Below are 23,163 nucleotides of genomic sequence, written 5' to 3' on the forward strand. Positions count from 1 at the left end.
GGAGTCCTTCTAATGAGTGATTACCTGTGGTATAACTATATTGATTGTGTTTGTACATGTCAAATGAGGCTGGCAAGGATGAACTTGAGCAAATCAATCTTGGAACCTGCTAGGATCGCAGCCTCCAACTTTCACAGGCACTAAATCATGAACTTTAAAAAAACACGATAAAAAAACTTCAAAAGTTTGTAAGGTACCAATTTCTTCCCAAAACTATTTGAATTGTTGAGGGATTCCTTACGAACATAAAAGACAAACATGTACTCAAATAATGACTTACCGAGGACAAATACTGACAAGAGTTCATTTGGAGACTGTTCCAATTCCTGTCTGCTTGATACTATGAGGAAGAATTATTTATTTCTATTTCTATTTATTTTCTTAAAACCACAGAAATACATTTGGAGACCCACCTTGATCTGTCCTCTCTTCTCCCAGTATAATGACAAATTATTTCCATGCTTCTTTCTATATGTTTATAGAAAAGGAATATGTGAAAGCAAAGACAGCAAAGTTTGTATTTTTCTATTTTATTGGGAACCACTCTGGAGTAGGTGAGGCTAGATGTGTATGTGTATACCTGCGTCTCCACACATACACACACAAACCAAATCCACACACATACATTCATGTGTGATAAAGTGTGTCTCTCAGTAATAGTCCGCTGGTGGAATAAAGTGTCACTCCCCTCCAGCACCCTTGTACAAAGGTGGAATTCCCGTTAAGAGAGTCTGCGGATCTGTGGAATTCCCATCCATGTGAAATACTGTTGGTATCTATTCTGGAGGAGAACTTCCTAAGGGCGATGTGGAGGAAGGATTTGCCATCACAGCAGATACAAGAACACAAGGCCCCACTTCTGAACACACTCCACCACTCCTGAAATGCACCACCCCCCTGGTTTCTGAAGAAAGGCTTATGAAACCTGGGGCCACAGTGCCCAGACAGGAACTTGCTGACCCAAATCTCTCCCTTATGGTAAGGAAAGAGGTTTTTTTTGTTTCCTTAAAAAGGAAAGACATGCATAATGTCTAGATCATCCTGACACAGCCGCCTGGCAGAGCAATTCATTTTCAAGCTTGCCTGGTGATTTTTCTTCCCCACCGTAGTAAAACAATGGGCCAGTTCAGGGACTAGAAGGACTTCACCGTAGCAACAGAATTTCGTCTATTGGCATGTCACTTTCATTGCTTTTAACTCACACTTTTAGACACCTCAAAAAAATAACATAAAAAGAACCTTATCTTGTGAATCTCTGGCTAAAAAAAAAAAAGACTTTATGCCTTTTATCTTCCTTTACTAATTATTAGTAAAACGGTAGCAGTAGTTATAAAAAAAGGTAGAGAAGAATAGGATGTTTTGTATAATGAATTTGCCAGTGATTCCTCTTTGTCAACATCCTGTCATCTTATGCAATGTTAGCTTAAAAAGTGAAATCATAGAATAGTCACTCTTCTGCGAGCCGTCCAGTGAGAAAGTTAACACACAAAGACTTTGTTGGTGGCTCCATGGACCACCTGCCGTAAGTGTGCAACAAATGTTAGGGGCTGTACTGTGAATACAGGAGATTGGTATGTTCATCTCCTTAGCTATATATCTTAATTCCTACCAGGATTTTATAATCATCTCTTTCTCAACCTTAGGAGTTTTATACATTAAAATGTCTACTCATGGTGGGAGTAGACATTTTTCTTAACAGTGGTACAGAGTCTGAGATACGTGTATTCTGATTCTATAACTTAACACAGAGCTTTTAGCCAAGGACATCCTAAAGGAAAATTACATGAGATGCATCTTCTCATTAATCACTGAAATACTCTATGTATGAAATTGAGCTGAAATGAAATTTGAGAGCTTCCCTAAACAGGAAAATTTAACAAAAAGACACTGCTTCATGTGTGAGGACAGAGGGAAGATGAATCTTTCACCTTGATAATGTCTTGCAACATTCTCTCTTAACTTAGAAAAAAAGAAAGAAACAGATGTAAATTATTTGATTTTACCAGCTTGCAGGCCTACTTTTTGTTGTTGTTTAGTACTAAGTCGTGTCCGACTCTTTGCAACCCTACGGACTGTAGCCTGCAAGGCTCCTCTGTCCATCGGATTTCCCAGGCAAGAATACTGGAGTGTGTTGACATTTCCTTCTCCAGGGGGATCTTCCTGATCCAGAGATTGAACCTGTGTCTCTTGCATTGGCAGGCAGTTTCTTTACCACTGAGCCAGGGGGCAATCTCACAAGCCTACTAATTAATCCTAAAATAATTGTTTGAACTCTTGGATGTTTAAAAACTTTTCTCTCTTCTTTTCCCTTTCACCTTAATGAATATTCTAAATACTTTAAAAGATGACAGATTTCTAAATTAAGCAATGTTCATACAGGCTAGATATCAGGCATGTTTTTATCATTTTAAAATTCAGCCAAACAGCTGAACCATAATTTTCCATTTTCAATTTCTGAATCAATTAGGATGTGACACTTATTTTTATTTTTTAGGAAGAAATGTATGTAAGGAAATTATCGTCACCATGGATTTTTAATTTGATCCAGTTGGTATACTTAAAATGGGGTTGGTTTATTTTTAAAAGTACAGTAGAATGGTAGTTTTAAAAGAATATTAGGTGTGTTTGAATGTGTAAACCTTTTGTAAGTGAAGTTAGTACTGAAGCCTAACCTTGAAGGCTACTAGAGAGTACTGATCAGTCTTGGAGGCATTGATGATTCATCTCTAGGACAAAGTCTTGGGCTGAGTAAAAGCAAAATAAAATAAAAATTGACAACCTACATGGAGCAAAGGGTCAAAGAGCCCTAAGAAGTAGTCACTGTGGCATGAAATGCAGGTTTCACTTTCATTTCCACTTGGGTAAGAATAACAACACCAGCACGATGACATAAAGACAATTTCAAAATTGTAGGAAATTTGCAAAATGCATAGAAGCATTAAGGGAAAAAAATGAAAATCACCTCTAATCCACTGTTTACTAGACGAGCAATGTGAACACTATGCATTCTACATCTGTTTCCAGTGTTTCTCTGTGCTTAATTTCCACAGAATTGTAAAAACTATGGAAGGTCATACTCTGCTCTTTCACTAAAATTATTATGGAAACATTTCCCATGCCATTGAAAATTTTATAATTGAACTTTGAATCTCAAAAATAAAGATAGAGATAATTAAGGGCACTGCTTTATTAAGTAATGAATTTTGTATATGTGTGTGTGTCTCTGTGATGCTTAGGGAAAGTGTCATATTTAAGGCACGTATGTGAATCGTCTATTTCATTTTAATAGAATCTCAGAATTAACTCAAAAATAGATTTAGGACCATAGTCTTTTGGGGAATAAGATAACTCTTTTATAAACAGAGATCCCATAATAATCCATTTCACTATTACACTGCATCTAAATTGGAAATAGTATACCAAACACTCTTTGGTATTGTTACATCTATTAAATGCTTTCTGCAGATGAGTACATGTCTTTTTCCCCACTTGGCCATCCCCACCTCCTTGTTCTGCATTCCCTCATGTCACAGTTTAACATATAGAAAATAAATTATGGATTTTCCTTACACACTGATGTTCAAATTGTTTATCCTAAAACTCAAAATTGACCATTAATATTAATTTCATAGCCATATCTTTCCCAATAATCACATATATTTTGATGAGTAACTGAAAAACTAATTTTACTGTTGAAGGCTTGAATTCCACAACTCAGTGTCATTATAGTTGAATCTGCCAGAGGTTCAATGACTTCCATAGAAAACCCACTGCTTCCACCCTCTTCGTTTTCCTCTGGATCATTTCCTCATGTTTTTTCTGCCATCATTATTCCTTCTACCTTTTTCATTCCTGCTGATTTTCTTTTTACTTTTAGGGGTTTTTTTTTTGCTTATTCCTTTTCTCTTTCCATTTTTTGCACTATTTTTCTTGCTTATTCCTTTTCTCTTTCCTTTTTTTTTTTTTTTTTTTTGCACCATTAGTCCACTAACTTATTTGCACTTTTGAATTTATTGAGATGTGTTGAATGCTAACTCTACCTGCACAGCTGTGTCTCCTTCTGCCACCTGGAGGCAGACACTTATTTCACCAGAGTTATAGACATGACTCCCGTATCAGGAATGGACAGATCAGTGCACCAAAGTTTCTATTACAAACTCAACTTCTCTTATCCAGACAGAACAGCAAGTGAACTGAAAATTCTACCAACCTTGGAGAGACCTCAAGGTGCTAATGTTTGACAGCAATAAAAGCTTTAAATGGTTTGGGGACCATTGGTCCCTGCTTTGTAAAGTATTCATGAAGTGGAATTACGATGACCTTCTACCTTGATATGATTTCCAATCGCCTCAAGCTCTCTGCATTCAGTTTGACCTCCTTTGCTACCATTGCCATTGATCTGTTCCTGAGATTGTAGCTATAGGCTTTATGTTTGAACCTGAGATTAGAGATAGAGAGAAAAGTCACCATAATGTTGCTGCCAATAAGTTTAGGGCCAGTATTGCAGTCCTTGGTAATGATCAGGGTAGCCACTGAAGAGTCCATCTGGAAAACAGGATCTTCAGGGACTAGAGTTATGGTGAAAATACTGTGGATGGTTGCAGGGAGAGAAGGCAGAAAAGGAATAGTTGTGACACCAAGACTGCTGCTGAATTTTAGAAGGAAATCAGAGGGAGATGCTAAAGAGTGCCCACAAGCACTTTGTATTTAATATTGGCTTATCTAATACGTTCAGCTCGAAATGATCATTTTTTTTTTCCTTCCCTTCTCAGGACTTGCTAAGATGTTTCTGAGTGTCATTTCCACAACTCTGTCCAGTCTACTTGCTTTAGTTTTTTGTTTCCCTCTATGCCCCTTGCACAGTATAGCCTGGAGTACTTTTATCTCTCTGTGCTTCATCATAATTTACTACAATCTCTTGTGCCATCTGTATATGTTTTTCGTTTTTTTTTTTTTTTTTTTTTAACCATGATTAGCAGTTTTTAAGCAGGTAGTAAGTTTCTCTTTTTTTTTTTTTCCCCCCTCTGGCTTTCTCCATCTTTCACCTTTTCCTCCTCTTCCTCTTTTTCTGAGACTACCCTTCAGCCTCTCAGAATAAAGGGAAAACTGCATAATTTAAAATGTAATGCCAAAAGGAAAACACAATTATACCTTCCAGATACTGAAAGGAGGAGCAGGAGGAGAGAGGAAGGCAGAACAGCAAGCCTGATAGATAACATGTGAGCCCTGCGCTGTGCTAAGTCACCAAAGCAGCTCCTTTCTCTAGCTAATTTCTACTTAGAAACAAAAGGTTTTTCAGAGAATGGAGAGAAAGAGGCAACTGAATGATGCTCCAATTTGCATTTCTGTTCACATACTATTCTTGTTCAATTGACTAGAGAAAGGTTCTTTTTTTCTTTTTACAAATGGAAGTACCTGTTTAAAAATAGTTGAATCAAATTTTATTCACAATTACTATTTTTCTCAAACTTTTCTCTGATAACCAAAGACATACATTCTACTAGTTTTTTTTTTTTTTCTTTCTTTCCAAATCTGCACTAAATAGCTTGAGGTATTGTAGCATGGTAAGAGAGAGCATTCTTCGCAATATCAGAAGTTGGAGGATATAATCTAAATTCTGTCATGAACTGTGTGATTTTAAGTAAATCGCTAAAACGTCTAAGTCTCCTTTTCTTACAAAATTCAGAGTTTGTATTAAATAATCTGTAATATCACTTTCAGTTTTAAAAAATGTTGGTCTTTTTTACATTTACAATTCAAAAACCTTATCTCAGGAGCAGAAAGTGACTGGACTCCCCCTGTCACAGGAAAGCCACCCCCACTCCCTCTCAACTAAAGTGCCTACAGAAGCTTCACCACAGGGATTTTTTTGATGTTCTTGCTGATCTGAACAAATTGGAACAGAGACACTCTGATTTTGCCACAGAAATTGTAAGGGATTTCTATAACTTATCCATAGCCCTTGTAAGCACCATTATCTAAGACTACATTTTCAAAGACATATTTCTCACAGTCTTTGGCTTGCCATTTGCAGTGGCTGAGGCAAGTCTAGAACATCACTGCTGTTAAGTTGCTTCAGTCGTGTCCGACTCTGTGAGACCCCGTAGATGGCAGCCCACCAGGCTCCCCCGTCCCTGGGATTCTCCAGGCAAGAACACTGGAGTGGGTTGCCATTTCCTTCTCCAATGCATAAAAGTGAAAAGTGAAAGTGAAGTCGCTCAGTCATGTCTGACCCTCAGTGACCCCATGGACTGCATCCTAACAGGCTCCTCCATCCATGGGATTTTCCAGGCAGGAGTACTGGAGTGGGGTGCCATTGCCTTCTCTGAGAACATCACTGGTGCTTTGAAAATACTCTAGATCTTTACTGGTGAATTCTGTTGCATCATCCTGTAAGGTGTCGCCAGTAAGGCAAGGGACTGGAAAGAAGGATTATGTTAGGAATGATTTTAAAAACAGGAAGCGTTTTGTTTGGTTTGGTTTGGTTATCCATTTAACGTAGTGATTCCTCATGAAACTAGACAACAGGCTCCTTGAAGGCATGAAAATAATTTTGTTATCTGTATCTCCTGATGGGTAAATTCAGGGTCAGCCTGAATTTCAGATTCAGAAGTCATATTGATGACTGAGAAATGCTGACCATTGCTGATACTTTAAAAAGTAATTTCAAAGTAATGGTGTCCTGAAAGTGGTGTTCTTTTGTCTTGAAATATTCAATAGATCATTCCTTCTGTGGAAAGGAACATATAGTCTACTAGTGAAAGTGAAAGTCGCTCAGTTGTGTCTGAGTCTTTGCAACCCCATGGCCTATACAGCCCACAGAATTCTCCAGGCCAGAATACTGGAGTAGGTAGCCTTTCCCTTCTCCAGGGAGCTTCCCAACCCAGGGATCAAACCCAGGTCTCCCACATTGCAGGCTGTTTCTTCACCAGCTGAGCCGCAAGTGAAGCCTATTAAGTCCACTAAGCATTTGTCTATTACTTTGAACTTTTCTTCTTTCCTTCCTTTCTCCCTTTACCCTTTCTACTTGTTCCATCTTTCTCCTTCATGATGAAAGGATTCAGCACAGACCTAAGTGAAATGGTCTGTGCTGAAATTTCCTCTCTTTGAGACTTCTACTTACTGCCCACTGCTTGCTCCTCCTTCTTTCTCTTCCCCCTCCTCCCCCTTCCAGTTTTTTCTATTACTCAGTTCTGGTTTTGCCTCTTCCTGGAAACCTTCTTTGACAGCCCCAGCCTGCTAAGACACCTTTCTGTGTGTAAATACAGCATCCCAAGCTTACCTTTTCCAGTAGCACTAGTCAGACTCACAACTAATATGATGGCTTCATTTGTAAAAATTAGAGAACGATACGGCCATATAAAAATGGCTTCTGCAATCTGCTTAATAACAATATTGAGAGCATTCCAGTAGAGAGTCTTCAAGAGAAGGCAATGGCAACCCTCTCCAGTACTCTTGCCTGGAAAATCCCATGGACTGAGCCTGGTAGGCTGCAGTCTATGGGGTCACTAGGAGTTGGACACGGCTAAGCGACCTCATCTTCACTTTTCACTTTCATGCATTGGAGAAGGAAATGGCAACCCACTTCAGTGTTCTTGCCTGGAGACTCCCAGGGACGGGGGAGCCTGGTGGGCTGCCGTCTATGGGGTTGCACATAGTCGGACACGACTGGAGCGACTTAGCAGCAGTAGCAGAGAGTCTTTAGCCTGGTCCATTCATTTTCCCCAATTTTCACCTCTATTGAGAACATCGTTTTCCATTCTCCACAGTGTGTTTGTAAATGCTTAATCTTGCTAGTATTCAAAAGTTATTATAGCAGAACAAAACTTTCACATTTCCATCCCCACCCAACTCTCGTTATTCAATTCACCTTTGCCATCTGACTCATAGAAGATAGTGAAGATGCTGCAGAGCTGTCTGCCCTTTTAACCTTTATGCAAGAAGCTGTTGTGGCCACTAATTGTCCTAAAGATGAAATACAAATTCCTACACATGGAGCTTTGAGAGTGTATTATTTAAGGCCATGCTACTGACTTATCCTGCTATAAATGACTGCTCTTTCCTTCTGAGCTATACAACCATTCAAGATTCCCTCTCCCATGTCAAGATGATTACATTTTTGTTTCTTTTCATCCTTTAAAACTCAAGTCCTAGGCCATTCTTTTTAGTGGCGAGTAATATTCCATTGTGCAAAGAAATAGAGGAAAACAACAGAATGGGAAAGATTAGGGATCTCTTCAAGAAAATCAGAGATACCAAAGGAACATTTCATGCAAAGATGGGCTCTATAAAGGACAGAAATGGTATGGATCTAACAGAAGCAGAAGATATTAAGAAGAGATGGCAAGAATACACAGAAGAACTGTACAAAAAAGATCTTCATGACCCAGATCATCACGATGGTGTGATCACTGACCTAGAGCCAGACATCCTGGAATGTGAAGTCAAGTGGGCCTTAGAAAGCATCACTAACAAAGCTAGTGGAGGTGATAGAATTCCAGTTGAGCTATTCAAATCCTGAAAGATGATGCTCTGAAAGTGCTGCACTCAATATGCCAGCAAATTTGGAAAACTCAGCAGTGGCCACAGAACTGTAACAGGTCAGTTTTCATTCCAATCCCAAAGAAAGGCAATGCCAAAGAATGCTCAAAATACCGCACAATTGCACTCATCTCACACGCTAGTAAAGTCATGCTCAAAATTCTCCAAGCCAGGCTTCAGCAATATGTGAACCGTGAACTTCCTGATGTTCAAGCTGGTTTTAGAAAAGGCAGAGGAACCAGAGATCAAATTGCCAACATCCACTGGATCATGGAAAAAGCAAGAGAGTTCCAGAAAAGCATCTATTTCTGCTTTATTGACTATGCCAAAGCCTTTGTGTGGATCACAATAAATTGCGGAAAATTCTGAAAGAGATGGGAATAGCAGACCACCTGATCTGCCTCTTGAGAAATTTGTATGCAGGTCAGGAAGCAACAGTTAGAACTGGACATGGAACAACAGACTGGTTCCAAATAGGAAAAGGAGTTCGTCAAGGCTGTATATTGTCACTCTGCTTATTTAACTTATATGCAGAGTACATCATGAGAAATGCTGGACTGGAAGAAACATAAGCTGGAATCAAGATTGCCGGGAGAAATATCAGTAACCTCAGATATGCAGATGACACCACCCTTATGGCAGAAAGTGAAGAGGAACTTAAAAGCCTCTTGATGAAAGTGAAAGTGGAGAGTGAAAAACTTGGCTTAAAGCTCAACATTCAGAAAACTAAGATCATGGCATCCTGTCCCATCACTTCATGGGAAATAGATGGGGAATCAGTGGAAACAGTGTCAGACTTTATTTTTGGGGCTCCAAAATCACTGCAGATAGGTGACTGCAGCCATGAAATTAAAAGACGCTTACTCCTTGGAAGGAAAGTTATGACCAACCTAGATAGCATATTCAAAAGCAGAGACATTACTTTGCCAACAAAGGTCTGTCTAGTCAAGGCTATGGTTTTTCCTGTGGTCATGTATGGATGTGAGAGTTGGACTGTGAAGAAGGCTGAGTGCCGAAGAATTGATTCTTTTGAACTGTGGTATTGGAGAAGACTCTTGAGAATCCCTTGGACTGCAAGGAGATCCAACCAGTCCATTCTGAAGGAGATCAGCCCTGGGATTTCTTTGGAAGGAATGATGCTAAAGCTGAAACTCCAGTACTTTGGCCACCTCCTGTGAAGAGTTGACTCATTGGAAAAAACTCTGATGCTGGGAGGGATTGGGAGCAAGAGGAGAAGGGGACAACAGAGGACGAGATGGCTGGATGGCATCACTGACTCAATGGACGTGAGTTTGAGTGAACTCTGGGAGTTGGTGATGGACAGGGAGGCCTGGCGTGCTGCGATTCATGGGGTCGCAAAGAGTCGGACACGACTGAGCGACTGATCTGATCTGATCTGATCTGATCTGTACCACATCACTATCCATTCATCTGTGGCTGACCATTTAGGTTTTTCCATGTTCTGACTAGTGTAAGTAGTGCTGCAATGCAACTGGCTACATGTGCGCTTTTGAATTATGATTTTCTCAAGGTATATGCCCAGTAGTGGGATTGCTGGGTCAGAAACTAACACAATATTATAAAGCAATTATATTCCAAGAAGAAAATGAAAAAAAAAAAAAAAAAACCAAAACCCTCAAGTCCAGAGAAACTCTCAGCAGTCTATTCAAGAAAGTAATTATATAGAAACACACACACACACCAAAGACTCTCTGATGGCTTTGGTTTCTGATATATGGTAAAACAGCATTGAAGACTTACTGAAGCCTGTTCAGAAGAAAATAAAATAACAATAGCCAAAAGGAAATTATCTTGTTGGGGTGGTGTAGGCATATACCTATCCAAAGGATGAGATAAAACAAGTTTTTAAAAATTTTTCTTTTACATTTACTTTTGTACTGTAATGTGGCTCATATATTTCTTTTGAATTCACTGATAATTGTGAAATAAATTCTCACATCGAATCCTGCCATGGTAATAAACACAGCTGGGAGAAAACATTTATACAAGCTACTAGAAGGAGCCTGCTAATTCAAGTCATGTGGGATTACATAATGAATTCATTTCTAAGTATTCTAATATTGCATAATAAAATGCACCTGTAATATAAATTAAAACATTTTATAATAAGATATACATTGCAAAAACCCATTGACATTTCAAGTAAACAAAAGATACATATTTGTCACGTTTTTAACAAATGGATGTTCAACCATATATTTTCACACATATGCTAATTATTGTACTCTGAATAGCCAATAATTGATTAAAAGGTACTTTGCAGATGTTAAATCTGTGCAAATACATGATCATTCAAAGAATTTTAAAAAACTCAATAGCCAAAGGCAGAGAGAGGAAAAAAATCACACTCTAATTACTTTAATAGATAAACTAAGATAACATATTTTCTATGAAACTCTAAAACAAATGTGTTTTTTATTACATCTCATAAGCCTATGACTGATATTATTGCATCTAATGTAGGCAAACTGCCTTTAATTTACAAATGTGTGGGTCCTTCTATTTACTGAAATGCTGTCCAGAAAGGTAAGTAGGTGAACGCATGTGGTACCAAAAGTGAGATAGTCTTAGAATTGACAAAGTAGCTATAAAATATGAAGTAGTGTTAAAAATGAGCACCTGTATCATCCATGGAAAAATATTACTGAGTACTTTTTTCTTTTATAGGTTGAAGTATTTTATGTTAACTCAGCTGTAGGGTTAAGTGAAGGAGAGAAGAAACACTTCTTTATGGAGCACTCACAATGCCAAATGTTATCACAAAGAAGATCTATTTATCTATCATCCACCTATTTATCACCTACCTAGTAATCTATTTACTCACCCATCCACACATTTATCTACTATCTGTCCATTCTCTCCTACTGTAAGGTTGGTGTTATTTCCCCAGTATTACAGATGAAGACAAGCAGAGAAAGTCCATCATACCTGCCCCAGTGCCACCATAGCAAATGGAAACTTGAACCTACATCAACTGGTCTTATGGCTAATACCATCTAAGAGAGCTTCTTCAGTGATAATGGCTTTATTTGCAGCAACAAGCCACATAGCATTACAATGGGACTCCTGGGTACTGCCATCACCAACAGACTCTAGGCTCTTAATTGCAGCGATTGTAACATTTTTATTAAATTCATATTCACTAGAATACATGCCTGGCACATAGAAAGTGAAAGTGAAGTCGCTCAGTCGTGTCCAACTCTTTGCAACCCAGTGGACTGTAGCCCACCATGCTCCTCTGTCCATGGGATTTTCCAGGCAAGAGTACTGTAGTGGGTTGCCACTTCCTTCTCCAGAGGATCTTCCCGACCCAAGGATCGAACCCAGGTCTCCCGCATTGTAAGCAAGGTGCTCTACTGTCTGAGCCACCAGGGAAGTCCTATATGTGTTGAGTGTTGAAAACATGCCACCTGGGCTGATTTAAGTACATTATAATCCCAGATATTCCAACAGTCTCCATCTTGTGTAAAACAGTCAAATGGAAAACTGACCTAATACTGTTTGGCCAGTTCTTTTCCAATGTCCTTATCATTGAACTAAACATCACCTGATGTTAACTCAATTCACAGGAGAACAAAGGGAACTTTCACCTCGTGACTTTCATCCTTGGCAAATGCAACTTCCATATCCTTTTTTTCCACCCTAATATTTATTTCCCAAACACTCAGGAAAATTCCCCTTCTCCTATTTTCAAAACAATGGCAGTCACTGGTTTGGCTTGTAACAATTTTATATCTTCACTGTGTGCTAGTGTGCTTGAAATTCAACACAAAGTAAATAAATTCTATTAGCACGAGGTTGTTATTTTTATCATCCTAGTCATACATGTAGGGAAATGTTACAATTCACAGTGAATGTTGCTGGCATGAATACAGACACCATGAGTAAAGAGATAGATATTTAAAGTGACAGGTGCTTTATGCCATAAGCTTTATCAGGATATACTGGGGAAAGTCCCCTTTTAATTGAGTTCATTGTCCTGACTTGCACAATAATTATTTTCCCTACAGCTACCCCTGCAGGCCATTAAAGTAAAATTTTATTTCAAGTGAAAAAGATCACCAAGGGCTGCTGTTCTGAGTTGGTTCAGTCGTGTCCAACTCTTTATGACCCTACAGACTATAGTATACCAGGCTCCTCTGTCTATGGGATTCTCCAGGCAAGAATCCTGGAGTGGGTTGCCATACCCTTCTCCAGGGGATCTTTCTGATCCAGGAATTGAACCTGTGTCTCTTACATCTCCTGCTTTGGCAGGCAGGTTCTTTACCACTAGTAGTAAAGTAAGTCCCTGGGGACCTTCAAATACTACAATTCTTGGGTCCCCTGAGTCACTGGCCTACAACTGGACAGCACAGTAGTCAGAAATAGAGAATAAATACCTTTCTCCTCTTCCTCTTAACTAACAAACCCCTCTCTTTTAATATAGGTGAGGATATTAGATGGTTTTCACACTTGCTGATTAAAAATATCATTCACTATGTTGCAACTGAAGTCTAGAAAATGACTTCATCTCCAAAGTGAGTGAATATCCAAGAAAAGGCATCAGCAAACTATGGTTTGGGGCCAAATCCATTCCTCCATGTCCTTAGGTATGGCTCACAGACTAGGATTTTTTTTTCTTTTTATTATTAAAGGGTTTCGTAAAAAACAAAAACAAAAAAAAAATATGCAACTTTAAAATTTCAGATGTTTACACTTAATTTGGCTCTAATCTATGGCTTGGACCCTTGACTAGGCTTGATTACATTTTACTTTTTTATGTAAAAGGCTAGCTGTTGAATATTTTAGGTTTTATAGGCCATGTACCTTTGTGTATTTTTTTTTTTTTACCACAAGCCCTTAAAATGTAAAACTAACATAAAGTTTTACTAGGAGGCCACACTAAAGTGGAAACTATGTTTGTGGACCAGATTTGGCCACCAGGAAGGCCCTGACCCTAGTAGATGTTTGACCCAAAAAAACAGGATGGAAACTGAATGGCTACATGGAGGAAAGTACTCCTTCAACCAAGAATTCTTACCAGCAGGATCACCTGCCTTGGACAACTGAAAGAAATAAATATCCACTATCACTGAGTAAGGATACATGCTTAGGTCTATGTATGAGAGTAGCTATCTTACCCTAACTGGTTCAGAAAGGACAGCTGAGGCAACACTTCCTAAAAGGCGACAGTTAACGTAGATCTGAAGGAGAAAGCACAATGGAGATATTTGGGAGAAGACTTGCAGGACACTTTTTCCTCTCCAATATGTTCGTGAGACATTTGATTAATGCCAAAAAGTTCTTGATAGTTGCTCCTGTCAAAAAGCATTTTGCATGGACCAGACATGCCCATGAACATTTTGGATCATCCCAAATGACCTTTTGTGTGATCCAAGTGTCTTATAGACATTTTGGACAGGCCCAAATGTCTGCTAATCAGAAGTGCACCCAAAGCAGAGGCCTTGAGTCGAGAACAAAACTTAGAGTTTGAGAAACAGAGAGATGAGTAGGTTTGCATTCAAATGACCAGAAGGGAAAATATTGGTATGAGGTCACAGAAAAAATGGGCAACTAGATTTCATAGGTCCTCATGTATCAGTTTGGCTTTAACTCAGAGAAAAATAGGAAGCCACTGGAGAGTGTCAAGTTGAACAGTGACATTAAAAGGCTCTCATTTTAACAGCTTCACTCTGGCTGCTGTACTAAAAACACATAAAGGGGATCAATGGTGGAAATGGGAGACTAGTTAGGAGACTGCTGCAATCATTCAAGTGAAAGATGATGAAGAGTTGGAATAAAATTGTAGCAGTGGATAAAGTAGAACTCATAGGACTTGCTGAAGGATTGATGGGGTACATGAGAGAAAGAGAGAAGTTTACGATGACTTCATATATTTTGTACTGGGTGAAGTTGATACTTACTGAACTGAAGAAGACAAGAGGAGTAGGTTTGAAAAATATTAGGGGCTGAGTTTTCTGCATGCTGAGTGAGATGTCTGTTGGACATCCAATGGAGACATCACATTAGCAGCTGTATATAAAACTCGAGCTCAGAGGAGATGTTAATGGGATCCCTCTCTAATCTAGGGACTTCCCCGGTGGCTCATCAGTAAAGAAATCTGCCTGCAATGCAGGAGCCACAGGAGACGTGGGTTCAATCCCTGGGTCTGGAAGATCCCCTGGAGGAGGGCATGCAACCCACTCCAGTATTATTGCCTGGAGAATCCCATAGACAGTGGAGCCTGGTGGTCTACACCCTATTGGGTCGCAAAGAGTCAGACATGACTGAAGTGACTTAGCACATATACATGTGCTAATCTATAGCTTGTCCTGCAGTATTCCTATGACAGTTTTTATTGCAGAGGAATATGGCATTTTGTTTGCATTATTTTTCTCTCCTTCTAGTTTGTTTACTCTTTGACGAAAAGACTGATTTACTTTTAAATAAAGTGCAGGTGTGGCTATATCTCAGCTTCTCTTGCCTGGGCAGGAAGTGGAGAGGTTGCTCCAGGTAATTCTTCATTTTCTGAACAGGCTTTTTGTTTAGAAGGGACCAGACACTACCCGCAGCCTGTCCTATGGATTAATTCTTCTGCCTGGGATGGCAAGGGAACCCTCCACACCAGTTCCTAGCTTTGCTCTGGGGATAATCAACTGTGCTGCCTGTCTCTTGGCTCAAGCATTGCTGAACTACACAGCTTCCATGAGCTCTGCCAACTCCTCTGGTCTGATGTATCTAAGAGACACTTTCCACAGTGGTCAGGGCTGTGATTCAGCTTTTTGCCTGGGTGTGGGCAAAGCAGGCTCTAGGCCTGGCAAAACTCCTTCTTTGATGATCCTAATTAAGCAGATCTGCACTCCGCCGAGTTCTCTGGTTGAATAAAATTGGTTCGCTTGGTTCTGTAGATGGGCAAAGCTGATGGCTGAGATTCCTACTTGGGCACCACAGGTATAAAATCAGCCAGCCAAGATGTACGCCGGTTGTTATGAACCCCTACCCTCCTCTCTGACACAGCCAGATTCCCCATGATCAAGCCCTGCAAATGGCCCTGAAATTCCCATGGGGTAAGATCAGAGTCAGGGCTCCCACAAAGAGATCCACAATGTTGGTGGTGGGGGGGGGACCTGCTTGTCCCCACAGGGTTATCTTTTCCCACAGGAGCAACAGGAGTTTTAGCAAAGACCTGTCAGTGGTGCTGAGCTGGTCTTGGGGAGAAGCAGGGTGGTCAACACGTAGCTGCTTCCCTGACCCACTAATGCAGTCTGTCTGGGTCTCTGTTCTGCAAAGGGGCAGTGCTTCAGCCTCACAGCCACATCCTAGGATTCTCTCAGGGGTATCTCATTCTTGAATAGTTTTAATTGCTCTTCTTGTGAGGGTAACAGAGTCAAGAATGACATATGTTGCTATCTTGGTCAGAGTTAAAGTTTTTAAGGGCTGAGATAAATGACATATGATAGGCAGGAAGTCTCACTGCTCACACAGCTTCTCTACGAAGCTGAAACTGGAAGATGTTCAGGTGTCTCTGAAATATGTTTTCACGTCTAAGAAATGACTCATGTGATTAAAAGTTAGATCACTTTTGCCTCTTAAGCTACCAATAAGCTCATTCTTTTTCAGACACACAAATTTTATCCATGGTAACTGAATTACTGGGGTCCTTCTTAGTTTACACTCTAAATGTAAAAAGCATTAAGAGTGAGAATGAACTCTGAAAAATGAACAGAATCCATGGACATTGGTTCTGTTGAAACAATATTCATAAACTCTAGATATGATACAACTCTATTTTCTATAAGCATCACATTGATAGATGTGGACCCAAAATTCACTTATAGTAAAGCACTGCTGTTGCTGCTGCTAAGTCGCTTCAGTCATGTCCGACTCTGTGCGACCCCATAGACGGCAGCCCACCAGGCTCCCCCGTCCCTGGGATTCTCCAGGCAAGAACACTGGAGTGGGTTGCCATTTCCTTCTCCAATGCATGAAAGTAGAAAGTGAAAGTGAAGTTGCTCAGTCGTTTTCGACTCTTAGCGACCCCATGGACTGCAGCCTACCAGGCTACTCCATCCATGGGATTTTCCAGGCAAGAGTACTGGAGTGGGGTGCCATTGCCTTCTCCATAGTAAAGCACACAGTGTATTTAAATGTATGAATGAAGGCTTTAGCTAATAATCATTTTTCTTCATTCATATTACAAATTGATCCAGGGATTTAGAAAATCATCTTTTAACCCATTCTCTTCTAGAATACAAGAGCTAGGAAAAAGGAGACACAAATTGGTTATATGATCAAGACTGAACCACAATTATTTTGGACCTGATTCTTAGCTTTTTTAAAAAAATACTGTCATTCAACCTGAAAGTAATTTTAAAAGCCATGTCTAGAACAACAACTGAAAATTGCCAAGGTAAATCAGTGGCAGGAAAACTAGAAATTGTTTTCAGCTCAGTTCATCAAAGTGTATAAAAGTATTTCTGAAACATTAATCAACAAAAAGTGACTTTGATTCACAAAAGACATGAAAAATGTAAAATATAATCAACACAGACCATGAATAACATAGGGCTTTCTCCTTTCTTTTCATAATTAATTATACAATGATTTAATTTTATAGCAATCTATATCATAGCACTTGGCTCAATCTGACTGTTTCACAGTGTAGATAATTCACATGCCCTAATGCACTCTGCAACATTTTCCATGTCCTTGGTCAACCCATGCATCTAAGAAAGACAATATCGTCCCAAAGGATGTGATCCTGATGGAAATATTTCTCTACAGCTGAAGCAATCAGCATACATTGCCAGCCAATGCAGTGGAACCTCGAGTCCTTCCTTGAAGGGAATCTGCATGTCATAGCTCCATGCCTTTTACTAGCAATTTATTATTTCATCACCAATTCAACGGACATGAGTTTGAGCAAATTCTGGGATATGGTTAAGGACAGGGAAGCCTGTCGTGCTGCAGTCCATGGTGTCATAAAGAGTCAGATGCAACTTAGCAACTGAACAACAACCATTATTTCATTATTCAAAAAAATTATTGAATGCCAATAATGAGCTAGATACTCTAATATGTGTTCTACATGCATTATCTCATTTAACACTTGTAAAAACTCTATGCTCTACAAAAGCTTTTTATGCTCCACTTTACAGATAAGGAAACGAATACAACATTAGATTTCTAAAGGACACATGAATGGAATTTGGACCAAGGGGCTCTGGATGTAGTTGGGGAACTTTTTAACTGTCCCATACAATTGCTTTCCAGAAAGAATGTAAAGCAGCATGTAAGGCAATAAATCATCTTGAATGTCCCAAATTTATTTTGATTCAGTGTACTTGTTTCCATTTAGAACTTATTAAGGTGAGTTGCATTTGTATGAAAAAGAAAATTTTCCCTAATTGTGCTATGTAATACAAGAGGGTGACCCTTGTCGTGATTAATGTTTGATGTCAAAGATAGGACAAATAAAAATAAATACATAGAACCTCATGTGAAAAAAAGAAGCCAATATCTCCATCCAAAAGTGTTACACATGTAATGAGAGATTAAGAAGGTAGAATGATGGAGGGTTCCTGAAGGAATCTTTCATACTTTACCTCACCAGGTGATAGGAGATATGATACTCTGAGTTAAAAAAAAAAAAAAACAAATATATACTAATAAAATTGAGCTTTAAGGATCTAATTCTCAATGAGACATCATCTTAATGTAATAATTTAAAGCATATTGCCATGGATTTTGCAAGCACTCAGAAATAGCGTACAAATTCAAAAATATACTGTTCATCCATTCCCATAGAGAATATTTTGTACCAACTTCAGCCAATGTATTTTTGTTATAAATATTAAGGGCTAATTTTTAATATTATTAGAAAAGAAATTATCTAGACATTGAGAAGAAACACTATGAGGACCCCTTTCCCACAGAATAGGATAAACACTAAAGCTATTGAAATGAAGAATGGACAAAGCATAGGTATTGGGTATAGAGAAAGCAGACAGGTTACCCTAATGCTTCATTTCTATTTCTGAATTTCTAGAATGAATGGTTAAAAATGATATTAACTAGACAAAGCATGAAATAGATACAGCTTATTAAATCACTACCACCCATTAACAAGTACTAAAATGAAGTTATTTGATTATAAATGTTTTACAAATTTACCTAAAGAATTGAATATAACAGGCAGTCTTTAAAAATAAAGTAAATGCATTTAAAAATAAAGTGAGTGCATTTAAAAATAAAGTGAGTGCATTTGAAAAGACTTGATATGTTATAACTACCATATGCCCAAAGAAATTATTTCCAAGATTTTTACATACAACTCTGTTCACACTATTCTTATAAATATATTATTACATCTTCATTACTCAATTCACATACAACAATAAAATAAGTAACACAACTACTCCAAAGAAAGTTAAAATAGAAGTTGACAGAGGCATAGACTTGAATGAATGCTAAATGAACTCCTAGACCTTTAGATTGCATATTTGTGTGTGTCTCACGTGTACTTTCGTGGATGCCCAGAAATAGTGCTCTTCTGGAAAGATTTGTGATGTTGTAATGTTCTAATGCTAAGTGTATTGAGAAATCAAAAGCATCCAAGAGGTAACAATGGATGTACTTTTCAAAACATACTTTTCCTCCCAAGTGCTTTTGATGAAAGCATCAAAGTTTTACTTCTAACCTTCACATTAGGACTTGTTCCTAAACATTTGAGCATGCAACTATGACCACCTTGTACTTCACCTTAGAACATTTATTAAACACATAATACGAGCATTATTTTAAGAGAGAGAGTGAAGAAGACTGGATATTTTTGTCTTTTATGTGCACATCCATTCTCTTCCCGTTACTCACTTTCCAGTCCTTGAAATACATCTTCCAAGCTTATTTTCTGTTTTTACCATCATCCTGCCATGCCTCACTCTCCTCTGTGCATTAAATTCCTATCCTCGTACATCTAGGTATCACCTGAATTACTTCAAAATCAAATCTTATCAAAGGGATATTTGGCGATTTCTCAGGAAACTTTCAGTCTAAACACATTATTGCATCTTGCTCTTTCCTCGAGTATCTACCTAACAAGTGACATCCTATCCTCTGCACTTCTTTCTGCATCAGTGTCCTTCATAATAAGTTATCAAAGGAGAGAGGCTTTTTTATTTAATTCATTTTGCATTATATTTAATCCAATGGTGCTAATTCTTACTGTAAATAATAGAAAGTCTACTGAAATTCTGTTTCCTAAGGGATCTGAATTCGGGTCTGTCTCCTCAGTTACACATTTTCAAAAATAATAATTGAATAGTGAGCCAAAGAATTCTTTTGAGATCAGAAACATCCTATTTGTCAATTTAGAGTAAAATACCTAAGCTCCTTTCTCCCCATGAGCTCATATTTTCTGCTGCATGGTAAGTCTCCAGTTTGCAGCCTGGCCTATGAAAATGCCACATTCATATTTCTAAACACACCCAAAGATTAGAATAGAAGAGATTTGTGGATGACAAAACACTGCTGTCTGCATTAAGCTCTGTGGGCATGACTCCATGGAAGCCTGCACAGCTGATAAGGGTGGAAATTTAATTTCTGCCTAAATGGAGCCTTCATGGGAGAGTATCTCTCTGAAAACTTCAGAAGTAAAAAGCTGGTGATTATAATTTTACCAAGATGGCCTTTTTATTTTGTATTTCAACTAATGTAGAGTAAAATGTCTTTAAATGGGTTATTTCCATTGCAGGTGTTCTATCCAGAAAGTATCGTGCTTCTCCAATAGTGATCAGTATTGTTGAACAAAACTCCAAACTTTCTCAGGAATATTCTCTTTGTAATTTGGCAACAGGAGAACACAGTAAAGTAGGTTTTAAACAGAAGGATGAAAGTCAGTTAAATTTTCCTTCTCAGAGTATAATCTATCCCAACACCACCAGGACTATTTCATTCCCTTAATACTGGGTGGCCTTTTTCTTATTCCTCATATCAAGAATAAGATATAGAAATATATAAGAATATGAAACAGGTCAAGATAGAGTGAGGATGCTACATTTTCTTTTCTTCCTTTTTAATAAGAATTCTGCTCCAGTTTAAATGTAAGCAATTTCATGTAATAAAAAACAATTTTATCTCTAACATGCACCGGTTCATGTACCAAAAAGGTGGTCATATAAGCGGTTCCAACATCACAGTAAATGAAGCTAAAAGAATAGGTAAATGGATGGGTTTGAAAGACTTAGAAAGTCTGCCCTGAGCTTAGGTACTTATTTATATGAGCACAGTGGGAAATTAATGGAGATACGTTTGATGGCCAAGATTCCTCTTACTTTGAAATACTGTAATGTAGGTAAGTACACAAGAGTTTTTAAAACACTATTACTGGAATCCATATCTTGTCTTTTCAGGAAATAAATTCAGATTTATTCGCTTCATTAATGAGAAACCTAATTCCATTTAAGATTGTGCAAAGTATACCCCAATGATAAGGTGTATACAGCAGTTTTGCTCCAAGCAGTTTAATTCCACCCCTTAAATGGAACAATACTTAAAATGCAATTGTTCCAAAATTTCTTGGAAAATGGTCTTCCTAAGCATTGGCCCAATTTCTTCATCATTGCATTTAAGTAAGTTCCCAACTTTATTAAGACTTCAGGCTCTTTGTTACCAAGAAGAAAACCCACTGAAATGGCAAACAATGAGAGTTGGGTTTTAAAATAAATTTCGGTTTGCTTAGACTATTTAAAATTTTGTTTGGAAAAAATCAAACATTATTCAAGCATTAAGACAGATGAATTTGTCAGAGGATCCCTTTTTATGAGCTTTTCAATTGAATTATTACCTTTGGATTGGAAAATTTTATTTTCATAATCATTGTACTAACTATTCCTTTTATTTTGACAAGTATTTAAGAAGAAAAAAAGTGAAATTTAGCCCAATTACTTCAAGTTTTTTTTCTAAAAAAAAAAAAAACTTTTTAGAGACACTAAATGTAGAGTAAGTTGTTATCCCGGAAGAAGTAATTTTTATTGCCAATCTGGTTTCATATGCCACAAGACCGCACATCATCTACCAGTGAACTGTGAAATACTTCCTAAGGAAAACAAACAGTGCATTCCTTTGTGAGAGTTTGGTGTGCCTCGTTGTGAGTGAATGCAAAGTACCAAGCACTTAAAATTTCACTCTGTAGAGATAATTAGTGCTATATAAAAATTTAGGATGAGAGGAAAAAGTGCAGGATTTTCTGTTCAAAATTGTCACTAAACCTATTGTAAAACTCAGCAAATGCTGATAAAGTCCAAGGGTCACATACCTGTAAGATGTTTTGAGAAGTCATCCAATGTTATAGCCTTTAAAAACGACTCACTTTCACTCTCTGCCTTTGCATACTAGCTATATGAATCTCTTCTCTATTTTTAAATATTAAATAAACCAAAAAGAAATCATAGTATCATGCTCTGACCATCCATTCTATCTTTAAGTCTTTAAAACCTCCTCCTTTACTGTATGTTTAACTCATCTCTCATGTGGTATATTTTGTCCATTTCTTAGACAGCAGCCCACCAGGCTCCCCCATCCCTGGGATTCTCCAGGCAAGAACACTGGAGTGGGTTGCCATTTCCTTCTCCAATGCATGAAAGTGAAAAGTGAAAGGGAAGTCGTTCAGTCGTGTCCGGTTCTAGCGACCCCGTGGACTGCAGCCTACCAGGCTCCTCCATCCATGGGATTTTCCAGGCACTGGAATGAGTACTGGAGTGAGGTGCCATTGATTTCTCCAATTTTTAAATATTAAATAAACCAAAAAGAAATCATAGTATCATGCTCTGACCATCCATTCTATCTTTAAGTCTTTAAAACCTCCTCCTTTACTCTGTGTTTACGCCATCTCTCAGGTGGTGTAATTTGTCCATTTCTTATCATGCTGGAGAATAGTCACCCCATCATCGGTTAGCTAACACTGTGTGTTATTTAAAGCTATTATGAAATCACTTGCTAAATAACCTTGTTTCCAAACTAAATAATCCCAATTCTTTTAACCTATCCTCAATGGTCCCATTTTACAGTCTTTAATCATCTCTGTGGCTCTTCTCTGAATTCCCTGCAAGTTCCCAATGTCCCTAAGAGGCTTTGGAACTCAAAACTCAGTAATAATTTGTCTCTCTTTCATCTGTTGTCATGTGGTGGGAGTTGTGGATTTGGTTTCTCCTATGACCTAGATTGTAGACAACTTAAGGGTAAACATTGTGTTTCTTTGTTTAAGAAGCATTTTTGCTGATAGTATTTCCTACAGAATTAGGTATATCACAAATGGTAGCACATTTGTTTTTTGCTTTGTCTTATTTTGTTTATTGTAGTAGCCTCATTATCATTAAGAAGAGAAGAATTATGGCTCTTATATAAACTTATTCAGGTACTCTGAGCTCTTTTCTTATTTTGATCTGCCCTATAAAAGTCAGTCTCTCCTGTCTCTTTATAAGCCTCTAGAAACAAGTTCGTTATAACAGATGTCAGTTTTGACCTTAAGTTTTATATTTATCTTTGAATGTATTAAAAAGAAAATAGGTATTTGGAGTAAATATTTGGCAACTTCTTTTTAAAAATTGAAATGCATGATCTTGT

Source organism: Bubalus bubalis, chromosome 2 (genome assembly GCF_019923935.1).
Source record: "Bubalus bubalis isolate 160015118507 breed Murrah chromosome 2, NDDB_SH_1, whole genome shotgun sequence".
Classification (NCBI taxonomy): domain Eukaryota; kingdom Metazoa; phylum Chordata; class Mammalia; order Artiodactyla; family Bovidae; genus Bubalus; species Bubalus bubalis.